This window comes from Oryctolagus cuniculus, chromosome 15 (assembly GCF_051225735.1).
Source record: "Oryctolagus cuniculus isolate XC-2025 breed Fujian yellow rabbit chromosome 15, ASM5122573v1, whole genome shotgun sequence".
In the NCBI taxonomy this organism is placed as follows: domain Eukaryota; kingdom Metazoa; phylum Chordata; class Mammalia; order Lagomorpha; family Leporidae; genus Oryctolagus; species Oryctolagus cuniculus.
Window position 1 is genome coordinate 84,312,603 of NC_142881.1, and position 13,113 is coordinate 84,325,715.

General features: G+C 46.2%; 1 protein-coding gene across 1 annotated transcript in view; it reads right to left on the minus strand.

Moving 5' to 3' along the window:
• Window positions 1-12,035, minus strand: part of LOC149122138 (beta-microseminoprotein-like) — a 449,968-nt gene extending 437,933 nt beyond the window's left edge. Inside the window, exon 1 of the mRNA XM_089313687.1 lies at window positions 11,910-12,035. The gene's annotated coding sequence lies outside the window, so the exon portion shown is untranslated. The remainder of the gene's footprint in view (window positions 1-11,909) is intronic.
• Window positions 12,036-13,113: the final 1,078 nt, after the last annotated feature.

The window sequence follows — 13,113 nt, forward strand, 5'->3', positions numbered from 1 at the left end:
GTGTTGGTTTCACCTGATAATCTAATGACATTTGCAGCCCCAAACCTGGGAATTATGACTGCCACACGCCTGAACCAAGCTTCTGCTGAGTCATGCAGGAGTCATGGCAGGGCCATGCTGCTTCACGCTTAAACACTGACTCATTCTCCACTCCATCCAAAGTCTCACTTTAACTTTGATAAACACAGCCCAAAACACCAGGAGTACCACATGGACAGTTCCCTGATAACCAAGCTACCAGCCTCAATAACCAAGGAGGAGCATCACTGGTCTCCGAAGAGACAGAGAGACAGGTTGTAAATATCATTTATATGGAGCAGGAGCTGTCTTTACTCCAACCCTAGTGAAATCCACTGAAAATTGTTTAAGCGAATGGCTGAATTCTGATTTAGTGACAGGTATATAATCCCTGAGTTCTAACAAAAGCAAAGAGGAGACAAGGCCACAGTAAAGAAAAATATCACTTGGGTTTCCCCCAACTAATAGGATCATATAAAAACGAAATGGAGAATAAAAACACTGTGATATTGGTGGATTATGATGAGAAATGAGTTGAAGAAAATAAGTGCTTTAAGTCCTCCAATTCTCTAAATTAAACACTAGAAGCCAGGGAGTCGCACGTGTTCAAGCTTATCTGAAACAAATCTGGGAAATGCTGGTGAGATTACTAACAGCAGTTTCACAATGACATGATGGGGCCGCAATTCTGAAGATAGCAATTCTGAAGACAGCTGGTCTCCCTGCAGAGATAACAGACTCAGACGCAATCCAGGACCCTTCGAAGGGTCCACTTGGGGTTAGAGCCATGAGGAGGCTTGTCATTGTGGTAATTTCACCCTCTGCTGCAGAGGGCCTCAAGTCAGATGAGGCACCGCCCAGAGAAGAGGAATTTCTCTATGAAATTATGATCATTAGTAGAGCTCACAGGGAAGGTGACCAAGGCTGTGTTCTTTTCAAAGTTCTAATTTTATATAAAGTAGTATATTAAAAAATTTAAGAGACTGTAAGCTATTCCCATTTGCCAGATTTACAACTTTACAATCCTATAAACACCACTGAGGCCACCATCGGGTCATTGTCATCTCTACTTCTCATGCAGGAAAGTGTAGGGGAGCATGCCGGTGAAGTGCACTCCCCGGGCAACCCTTGCTGTTGGTTCTAGAGAGAGATGCTTACCTTCAAATAGTTTTCATATATTTATTAGAGAGAGAGAGGGATGGATGCTGTCCACTGGTTCACTCCCCAGATGCCCACAATGAATAGGACTGGTGTTAGTGGACACAAGAGGTCAATTCACTTGGCGTGTCACCAAATAATCAGCCTCAAGTGGGAGTTGCTCAGTGGAAAGCTTTACTTACTTGTGACAAGGAGACAGTGAGAAAGTGTAGCTCTCTACAGAAAAGAAGCTGCCTTCCCAAGAAGCAGTTTGCCAGGACTTTTATAGCAAGGATGAAAGGAGTGTCCAGGATGTAGAAAAAGGGGAGCCAGAGAGCTACTCCTGCTCAAACAACTCCCATTTTCATACACTGCATTCAAACCTCTGACTCCTGGAGTGCCTGGGTACATGTGCTGGCTCTGCTTCCAATTCCAGATCCCTGTTAATGCACGCCCTGGGAGGCAGCAGGTGGGGGCTCAAGTAGCTGGATCACTGCCACCCCCACAGGAGACCTGGATTGAGTGCTGGGCTCTTGGTTTCAACCTTTCCCAGCCCTTGGCTGTAGCAGACATTTGAGCAATACATTAGTACATGGTTGGTGTCTGTCTCTCTCTCTCTCTCTCTCCTTTTGAATAAATGAATGAATAAAAAATAATTTTTAAACATCCTGACTCACGCTGGTTTCTTGAAGTTTCCTTGTCTGTGGAGGTCTGGCCCCCATGAGCAAATGTGGCAAAAGAAGCTTTTCTGGAACATCCTCTGAGAAGCAGGCTCAGGAGACCAGGCACTTGCAAACTGCTTCAGATCCTCTGCCCCTGTTTCTGTGCACCCCTCTTGCCTGTGTCCTGCAACACTTTTGGTTACTCTGGCCAGGGCCAAGGCCCAGAGTTGGTAGCTCAATCCACATGGCGGTAGGAGCCCAGTCACTTAGACCATCACCACTTTCTCCCAGAGTGCACGTTAGCAAGAAAGCTGGAGGCAGGAGTTAGACCCAGTAGTTGAACCCAGGCACTCTGATGTGGGACACATCTCAAAGGCTGTTTTAGATGTTTAGACTCTTGCTGACACTGCAAAAGTAGGGCAACTGTTCTAGTCTTCTGGAGCCCTCATGATTGGGCTGGGAGTTGAGGGCTGGGAAGGTGTAACACAATTCTTGCTGACCAGGGAATTGTGCCTTTCCTGCCCGTCAAGGAGAGAGAAATTTGCACAGTCCATGCAGGCCACATAGCAGACTATGTTCCTGTAGAAACAAAAAGAAACCTTGTGTTCATTCAGTTTGGCTTTCTAATAACATATGAGGTGAGAAAACTGCTTAAGTGACTTTTGCCAGAAACAGACTAGCCATTAGTGCAAAGCCCATGTGAAGTCTTAAATTCGGACCACTGTGCCACACTTCTTGCTTTAATACACTTGATGTGTGTAATGATTCTGCCAGCCCCCCATCTGCAGTGTATATATTGGAGGAAAGAGCTGTGTAGGGACAGATCTCAGACTCAGCTTGCTCTTTCCTGTTTTTATTGTGCTAATTACCATAATCCCAGTAAGTATACCAAGAAGATGTTTCCTAAAATAATCTTTGTCCAGGGCCACATGTTATACATACTTGGGGATCTGTGTAATTACTGCCCCCAATTCAATCAGGGAAGCCAAGTAATATCTGTGCCTTTCTATGTCAATACTGTTAGATTCTCTGCCGCAAGCAGAGATATGACAATTACTAGATGCAACCAGATCCACTCCATAGAATGCAATTTTCAAATATTCCTGAAAATCAAATGTAGTAAAGTTTGCTGTATTTTCATGAACCAAGCTTAACAGAACTAACGACACGCTAATTTCTGTTGACCTACTTAGGATTTGACATTTAAAAGCAAAGTAAAAAGAATAGGTTGCCCTAAACTAAGAAGTCAAAGAGACATGGTCTTTGATTCTCAACTAGGGAAACTGGATTTTCAGTTGTCATTTGGCTGTGTAAAGGGTTAGACAAAGACAAACTTGATGAGATATGCTCTTTCACCTCTTGGCATGTGCCTGACCTTATCAATCCCCAGCCTCATCTGAAAAAGCCTTCAGTCCAGAGACTAGCAGCTGCCCTTCAAAGTGGGAGCTGAGCTTGCCCCAGCTGTTTCTGAGAGAGACCAGATCGCCTACCCATTTAGTCTCTTCAGACCCCCATGCCCACCTGCATGGAGGCTGGGTCTTCCTGCCTACTCCACTCAGACTCACATGCTAAAACAACACTTCTCCAGGTTTCTATGTATTCCTTAAACCAGCCAAGTTAACACCTAAAATTAACCATCACACATACATTCAACTGAAAATGAACAGCAATAACTGATCTTGAACCAGCTTCCTCGTGACTCCTTTCTATGCAGACTTTCGATTTGTGTTCTCAGAGTCAGATCCTAACAGCTAGCCTCAGATAGCAAATTGATCTAAGCAGAAAAGTATGATTCTTACTTCTCAACAACTGACATTTGAAGAGAGTGCTGTTTAATGAAGGTTTCTTTCCTGCGCTGCTCAATTAAGACAAATGTGCTGATCGGTCAAAAAGGGTGGGTGCACTGTTCCATAGCTTTCCAGGACCCGGACTGAGAATCGTGATGTGAGGGGACCAGGAGGACCACAAAGCACTGCAGTGATGTAACGGCCTGAATGGACCCCCATAAGTGAATCTCCTAACTGTGTTTCCACTCACCACTGGAAGGCTTCACTTTCTCCTTTAATGCAAAGATGCAAAGATGGGAAGAAGTCTGCCCTGTCAAAGCCACACAAGGGAATTCTCTTAAAATAAACATCTCAACTTAACCACAGGCTTTTCTTTCCACAGGCATATTTTAAATACATAGAATGTTAGATGGCGCCTAGAAAAATGACAAGTGTCTGTGTTCATTATGCTCCCCAAGTTTCTGGATGTAACTGACATCCTCTGGGAGGCATGGAGGAACTTCCAGCTTCTGGGTTTCCATGGCAACATGGCCCCACTGCAAAAGCTCTGCTGCTTGAAAGCATCATTCAAGGGGAGCCCACATTCTAGACACCCTGCTAAGTTACCCAGGAATTTCACTGTCCCAAAGGGTAACAAATCCAATTTCCCAAGGTGGTAAAATGTCCTATTTGGGAGACTAAACTTCCACTCTTCAGACCTCTAAGAATTCTTTGTTCATTTGGCATGCATTTTCCTCCTACTCTGGCTCTGCAGCACATTTATCATCCATTTTAAAGGCGTTAACCTTAACCTGCCTCGGTATCTCCTTTTCTCCTCCTTCCAAAGGAATAACATTGCACACAAACCTATCCCCACCTCCTGGGAGGTAATGGCTTGCCAAGCTGTGGTATCTGAATGACCAAGAAACTCTAGCTCACAGGTCCCCAGGTAAGGTCGGTGAAGAGGGCAGAGGCAGGGCTGCCACATCAGTACTTGGCCCATTCATCCCTTGCCCTGCCAAGCCAGGGGCCGGCATCACCCAGAACAGCCCCCTTCTTCATTACAAACAGGAGCTATGCAGACCTGACAACAGGGAACACACTGAACATTATTTCAGCTCATCCACAAAGCCTGATGACAGAGGGCTTACTAATCTTAAATTATATTGAGCAAAACCAAGGTTAAATACCATGCTCAGGGCCACACAGCTCATAAACAGCAAAGCCAAGAACTCAAAGGCAGTCATGCCGGATTCCCATGCCCAAGTTCTTCCTGACACTCTGGACAGGAGAGAAAAATATGCAGACTGTGAATGCCTGACCTTCTCAAAGGGGTTGGCCTGCTGGACACAGACAGGCTGGGCTCTGCTCTTAAACCATCCAATTAGAGGATTTTCTCACAAACTGCTACCCACATAGGGCCCTTTCACATTTAAGAATCAATCGTCCCTTAAAGGTGTTTGTCGCCACCTTCTGGACTATGGCACACAGGATTCTCATTTTTCTCCAATAAGAAGTAACAGCTACTCTGGTGGATATTTATACATAATGCCCCGTGTTCTTGGATCTGTGCTGATAGTTGCTTTTTTTTTTTTTTTAAGATTTATTTATTTATTTGGAAGGCAGAGTTACAGAGAGGGGGGGGGAGACAGAGAGAAAGAGAGATCTTCCATCTGCTAATTCACCCCCTAAATGGTCCCAATGGTCAGGGAGGAGCCAGGTTGAAGCCAGGAGCCTGGAACTTCTTCCAGGTCTCCTATGAGGGTTGCAGGGTCCAAGTACTTGGGTCATCCTCTGCTGCTTTCCCAGGTGCATTAGCAGGGAGCTCGATCAGAAGGAGAACAGCCAGGGGATGCTGTCATTTCAGGAGGCAGATTAACCCACTGTGCCAAAATGCTGGTCCCTGGCCGGCGCCGCAGCTCAATAGGCTAATCCTCTGCCTGCGGCGCTGGCATACCGGGTTCTAGTCCCGGTCGGGGCACTGGATTCTGTCCTGGTTACCCCTCTTCCAGGCCATCTCTTTGCTATGGCCCAGGAGTGCAGTTGAGGATGGCCCAAGTGCTTGGGCCCTGCACCCTCATGGGAGACCAGGAGAAGCACCTGGCTCCTGGCTTCGAATCAGCACACCAGCCGTGGCAGCCATTGGAGGGTGAACCAATGGTAAAAGGAAGACCTTTCTCTGTCTCTCTCTCTCTCTCACTGTCCACTCTGTCAAAATAAATAAATAAATAAAAAACAAAATGCTGGTCCCATGTGCTGATAGATTCTTATCAGTTAATTCTATCAGTCCCTGCCTGTTCACCTGGGTTATCCAGTAGGGTCTACAAAGAGCCCTTCACAATTAATAACTTCCCAATATCAGGCTGAATGACTTCTGTTGAATTCATCCTCAACAGAAAAGGATACCCACACCTCATATTCCTATATGGGAAAAATTTTAAAAAAGAAAACCTTAATAACAAGGTAAGTCCAAATTCAGGACTTAGTCGTTTTCATTTCTCTTAATTGAAATAAGGGCTTTGCATTCATTTGTTTTTAAGGAATGGGGATTTTAACACTTTACAGAACAGAACAGTATCTTTGCATGAATCCACGATCAAGTAAACTAACTGGTCCCCTGCAGTGAGAGTTTCTAATGCTATAGCCCAGCAAAGGGCTATTGATCACCATGGAATACCGCGTTGTACCTCCCCTTGTGATTCACACATGATAGTGACAAGGTTCAAGACAAAGGGGTCACAGACACACAGGTCAGTCTCCAGTGCTTTGAAATATGACAGTTCAAATAGAGCACAGAAGAAGCAAGAAAAGAAGTCAGAAGATTATTTCCAACTCCCTTGTGGGAAAATGGTCATTTTCTAGGCATTCTTTCAATCTCCTATCTCCTTTTCATGTACCACCAACTGCTACATCAGCTAGTCAGGAATATATGAAGGTACCTCAAAACGTGCATTGGGGGGGAGGTGAGTGTTTGGGCTAAGGATTAAGACGCCCACGTCCCATATCATAACACTCAGGTTCTATACTTATCTCTGGCTCTCAACTTCCAGCTTCCTGATAACGCAAACCCTGGGAGACAGTAGCTAACAGCCTAAATAATCAGGACCCTGCCATTAACATGAGAGACCTGGATTAAAGTCTTAGGTTCCCGGGGCCAGCGCCATGGTGCACAGGTTAATCCTCCACCTGCGGTGCCAGCATCCCATATGGGCACAGGTTCTAGTCCTGGCTACTCCTCTTGAAATCCAGCTCTCTGCTGTGGCCTGGGAAAGCAGTGGAGGATGGCCCAAGTCTTTGGGCCCCTGCACCCATGTGGGAGACCAGGAGAAGGCACCTGGCTCCTGGCTTCAGATCGGCACAGCTCCGGCCATTGCGGCAAGCTGGGGAGTGACCCAGCAGACAGAAGACCTTTTTCTCTGTCTCTCCCTTTCACTGTCTGTAACTCTATCTCTCAAATAAATACCTAAAATCATAAAAAAAAAATTCTTAGGTCCCAGTTTCTGCCCAAGTCCAGCCCCAACTGTTGCAGGCATTTGAAGAGCAAAGCAGTAGGTAGGACCCTCCTAACTCCATGTACTTCAGGGGGGAGGGAAAGACAGAGACTGCCTCTCTACTTCTCAAATAATTTTTAAAGTTCACAGAAAATGGAATTAAAAGGTAGGTTTATTTTTCGTCCAAAAAAAATAAATGCATGGTTTCAATTTTTTTCATACCAAAACAAATTCATCTTTAAATTCCATTTTTCTGGCCAGTGCTGTGGCTCACTAGGCTAATCCTCCACCTGCAGTGCCAGTACCCCAGGTTCTAGTCCCGGTTGGGGTGCCAGATTCTGTCCCGGTTGCTCCTCTTCCAATCCAGCTCTCTGCTGTGGCCTGGGAAGGCAGTGGAGGATGGCCCAAGTGCTTGGGCCCTGCACCCACATGGGAGACCAGGAGGAAGCACCTGGCTGCTGGCTTCAGATAGGCACAGTGCGCCAGCTGTAGCGGCCATTTGGGGGGTGAATCAATGGAAGGAAGACCTTTCTCTCTGTCTCTCTCTCCCACTGTCTAACTCTGCCTGTCAAAAAAAATCCATTTTTCAAGAACTTTGTGAAGTCCTCTGGTACTACAGAGTGTTGTCGCTCCCCCTCTTCATGGAGGAACGACACAGGACCCTGCGTTGTTCTTTTGTCTGCTCGGCCCTCCCCGGGTTTGCTGCTGGTTCTTCCCGGGTTGGCTGCTGTCCCTCCACCTCCGTGGAGGGGCGGGCCCCCTGCCACCTTCCCCACTTCCGCAGGGGAGCGGCACACCGCCGGCCGGCTCTCTCGGGGGCTGCACAGGTGTTCCTTCAGATAGATGTTCCCCTTAGATGTTCCTGGTGCATGGTGTCTCTCTCCTCCTTTATAGTCCTCTTCCACCAATCCCAACTCTGCTACCCACACGCCGAGTACGCTGCTCTCCTCCAATCAGGAGCAGGTCCTACAGTTTCTTGGTTGAACTGGAGGCAGCTGCGTAGCAGCTGTTACTCCCTTCTCAGCGCCATATTGTGGGAGAGCAGATGCATAGAATAAGCCTTAATTCCAGTAACTCAGTCCAGTCCAGGTTGCTCCCCACAAGTGTGTTCCCACTTATTGGAAATCCCAGCCATCTGGCTGCAACCAAACAAGAGAACACATAAGAGGAGACAGTCATTGCAGACTTAGAACAGGGAAACAAAATCAAATAGAATTTATTCATTATCCAGTCCTTCAACAAATATTTATTTGGTTTCTACTCTGTACCAGACACTGGGGAAAGTAATAAACAAAATATCCCCCATGGAACTTACATACTAGTAGGTGAAGACATAATAAACCAGAAAGTATTTATGTCAGATGGTTTTGGGAATTGTGGGAAATAAAATAAGGTCATGAGCACAAGGTTTTCATTTTATGTAAGGAGGCCATGATGAGGGGGCTTTTGACCACAGACACAAAGCAAGGAAGCAGCCATCATGATATGCATGATGGAAGGAGGAAGAACCCCCCTAAAGACTCCAGGTGCTATCATGCTAAGCACTGTTCCAGCCACACAAGGTGGACAGGGACTTGAGGAAGTGTCCAAGTGATGCAGGTCCCTATGAGGCAGACTCTGAGAATGAGAGGATTCTGCAAGAGCTTTCTATGAGGAGTACTCTAGGGATCAACATATATAAATAAAAAGAGAGAAGACACAGGGTTGAACCAAAGGAGGAGACCATGACCTGGTCTCCACAGAGGACTCAGCTAGGTCACTGGGGAGCTCCCAGGGATGTCCCATCCTCATCACCCCCACTGAAGTGGGGGGCTGGGACTCTAGGCCCACTCATCCACCAGTTGTCAGATGCAGGCTGCCCAGGAAGGGGCACGGGCTTGGGAGCAGTTGCTTTCTCTGTCAGTAGAATATTTTCCTACAGGGGCCTGACAGCTGGAAGAAACACATTCTAGTCCTGAGGAGGGACTGGAGCAACACATCACAGCATCCACTGCACAGGTGGGAAAGTACTGCAGGATGGGGAAAGAAATACACTGGACATCAGATGAACTCACGACAGGGATGGGATCTGGACTTCTCATGGGTAACCACCTTCACTGGGTCTGCATCCACAGGTCAAAGCAACCATGAGCAAACTATTCAGTAAAAATATTGCACCTGGACTCAACATACACAGATGTATTTTCTTGGCATTATTCCCTACACAATACGGTAAGACAACCATGTGCATGGCCTTCACCTTGTATTGGGCATTCTATGTAATCTAGAAATGGTTTCAAGTAAGGGGGAAGATTGTGTAGGTTACATGCAAATACTGTGTTACTTCATATGAGGGACTTGAGCATCTGTGCATTTTGGTATCCGTGGGAGATTCTACAACCAACCCCTCAGGGATACCCAGGGATGAGTGTATTTTCAGAAGATCTTTCTAGCTGCTGGTTTGAGATTAGACTGCGGGGGTGGGAGCTACAGGTGGAAGGTTACAAATAATGATATCATTCATACAGAGCTTAGGAGAAACAAAAATTGAAAAAAGAAAATAAATTGTCAATAAGGGCAGAAAAGTCACCACAGAATGTCAGGTATCACCGGGAGCCCCTGCTAGTGGCCTAAGAAGCTGGAAAAGGAGAGTGGATGGAGACAAAGAGGGTGCAAGAACAGGGCTCGGCCACTCACATGGGAAAACCCCAGAAACAAGGAAGTTCTTTGAAGCAGATGAATCAGAGGTTCAAACAAACTTCTTAGTATGTTTGGGGTGAGAAAAAGAAAGAGGATTAGAATCTCTCTGAGGGTTATCAGGAAAGCTTACAGGGAAGGTAAAATTCACCAGAGAGCCAATAAGAAAAGAACGGAGCATGTGTAGCATTTAGGGCTGTGGTTTTCAGACCCGAGGCTCCACGGCCTATCACAGCCACCGGGGACAACAACAAAGAACACAGAGGCCCAGTTACATAACGGGGTTTGGGCCCTGGGCCTATGGGTGGTTACTGAGTTTCCCAGGTGATGCTGACTCCAACCACAGAGAACCACTGGCTTTGGAGTCTTCAAGGTGTGCCAGTATTGGGATGGCCTCCCTTCCCTGGGAAAGACCAAAGGGCACCATTCTCCTTCGGTTCTCATTCAAAATCAGTGTCCATTAATGTCCAGGTATTACATATAGTGTATTGTCCTCTGGTTGAGGCTGGGTTCATCAGTCATTGGCAAAAGCCAAGGAACCCAAACTATTGATCTCCTTGGTGACAGCAGATGAGAGTGACTCAGGGACACAGGGATTAAACTCAGTGAGGAGGGCTGGGCAGGGTATGTTCCAAAGCTTTCAAATACTTCTTAGGGTCAAAAAATAAATAAAAAAAGTAAATGGGCCACAGGTATGCTGCCATCATGAAAGTACTTTTAAGTATCTCCTTAGCATGTAATAGAAAAATAAAATTCAAGCAATCTTGACTTTTAAGCAGAGCCTACAGCAGATCACACAAGCTTTCCTCCCAAGTTACAATTACAAGAACTTCAAAGAAACGGTGAGTACCAACAGCAACAGCACAATATTCCCATCCCTTCCTGTGAAAAAGTATCCTATCTAGGGATGCCAAGGGTCTTAGGCTACATAAAGGTATTTTCCTGAGAGGTTCCCAGTGACAGGAATTCAGGTTTATGTAAATTAATACAGATGGGGGGTGTACTAGTCAGGGCTCTCCAGAGAAGGTGTAGTCAGCACCTGGTATCCACAGGTTCTGCATCCGCAGATCCAACCAATCACGGATCAACAATATTCAGAGGAAAAGCCTACATCTTTACTGAACATGTACAAACTTACTTTCTTGTCCTGATAAGCTAAATAACACAGTATGACAACAATTTACATAGTATTTGCATTGCATTAGGTGTTCTAGATAATCTAGAGATGATATAGAGTACACAGAAGGCTCTGTGTAGGTGATATGCAAATATTAGGTAGTTATATATAAGGGACCTGGGCTCCATGGATTTTAGTATCCGCAGGGGTGTGGGGTGTCCTGGAACTAATGCCCCACAGGTCCTGAGGGATGACTGTGTGAAGACAGTCATCCAGTTACCCAGAGGCGAAGGGCTGCACCAAAGCCATGCTGCCTTGGAAGTATTTTGATAAGCAGGTAAGGAAGCCCATACCACAGGGAAAAAGTGAACACAGACAGTAAGCATGGTTTTTGATATAATAATGATATTAATTTTGAAATAAAAAGTATAATGCAGGGGCGGAGCCAAGATGGCGGAATAGTGAGGGCGCGCACCAATAGTCCGGGAAAATTTAGTTTAATAAAAGGGGAGTTACGGTAGCCTCAGAAAAAAGAACCAGGAAAATATTGCAGACAAAACTCTTCTGGATCCAGTGGGCGTGAATCGGAGGACCTACTGGGAGAACAAGGTCGCCCACCGTGCGCGAAAGCCGAGCCGCAGGACCGAGCCACGGGACTGAGCCGCGGAAGCCGAGCCGCGGGACTGAGCTGCGCAAGCTGCAGGGTCTGCGCGCAAGTGCTCGAAGGGGAGTGCAACAGTGGGGAGACTTGGGACGTCCAGGGCTCCGAGTCCACACATCGGCTCTGGAAGGGGAGCAGACCTGCGTGGAGAGCGTGGGAGCCCACAGTTCGGGACACCAGCGGCAGACTCAACACACCAGCGCTGGAACGCGAGGTGAGCCGAACCTCAATAACCGGAGACACCGGCAGGCAAGCAGAGAGAGGAGACTAGAGGGAACGACCCCCGGGGCGGGGGGGACTTCACCAAGCTAACTGGAAGAGAGAGAGAGGGAAAAAAAAAAGGTGACTGGTACAGACACGGGTTTCTCTCTCTCCGCTCACCTCTCAAGGGCGAGCAAGACAAAGAGCAGGCGCCATCTTGGACATACGTCATAAGCAGAGCGACCTCAGGTCTGCACCGGCCCTGAGCCTAGCAGTAAAACCTGACTCTGGGTGGGGCGAATTAACAGGAGATTAGGACCTAGTAAATTTGTGGTGCTACTGAACTGAGACTGTGAAAAAAGAGACGGTGGGGGAGAGAACTCACGGAATTCACGTGAGCACTCTCCAGAGACGCTACAATTCCGTAACTTTGGCAACCCAGTGGGAGACTGAAGGAGAATTTGAGCCCACTCTAAGGGCCGAACAGATTCCCTGTGTGGTCCTTGGGAAAGAGCTTCCGATCTCTGGCTCCTGTGGGTATATCATTTGCCTGCTAACTACCTCCAACTTCGTTCAGCTGTGCAGAATAACTTCCCTTTTGAATCAAAAAGAGAGAGAGAGAGAGAGAGAGGTTTACCACGCCTAACCTGGGAGTGTCACCTTTGGCACACCAAACAGAGCTCTCAGGCCACACCCATCACAAGCCCTAAGGCTCCATCAAAAACAGATAGTCCACTTAATCTAGAGTCATAGTATAACAAGAAAAAGCACCACAGTGAAGAAACCAAATATCTCCAATATGACAAATAACAAACACAAAAACCAAGGTAATAAAAACAAGGAAGTCACCATGAAGCCCTCAAATGAAAAAGACACCCCAATTCAAGATTATGAGGATGATGACATAGAAGAAATGCAAGAAGCAGATCTCAAAAAATTGATAAAAACATTAAGAAGTTCTCAAAAACAAATTCTTGAACTACAGAAATCCTTAATAGACAAGATAGAAAATCTCTCTCATGAAAATGAAATATTAAGGAGGAATCAAAATGAAACGAAACAACTAGTACAACAGGAAACTGGGATAGTGACTGAAGTGAAGAATTCAATAGATCAAATGAAAAACACAATAGAGAGCCTTACAAACAGAATGGGAGAAGCAGAAGAGAGAATATCGGACTTAGAAGACAGAGAACAGGAAAGGATACAGTCAGACCAAAGAAAAGACGAGGAAATTAGAAATCTAAAACATATTGTCGGGAATCTTCAGGATACTATTAAAAAACCCAACATTCGGGTTCTAGGAGTTCCTGAAGGCATGGAGAGGGAGAAAGGATTAGAAGGCCTTTTTAGTGAGATATTAGCAGAAAATTTCCCAGGTTTG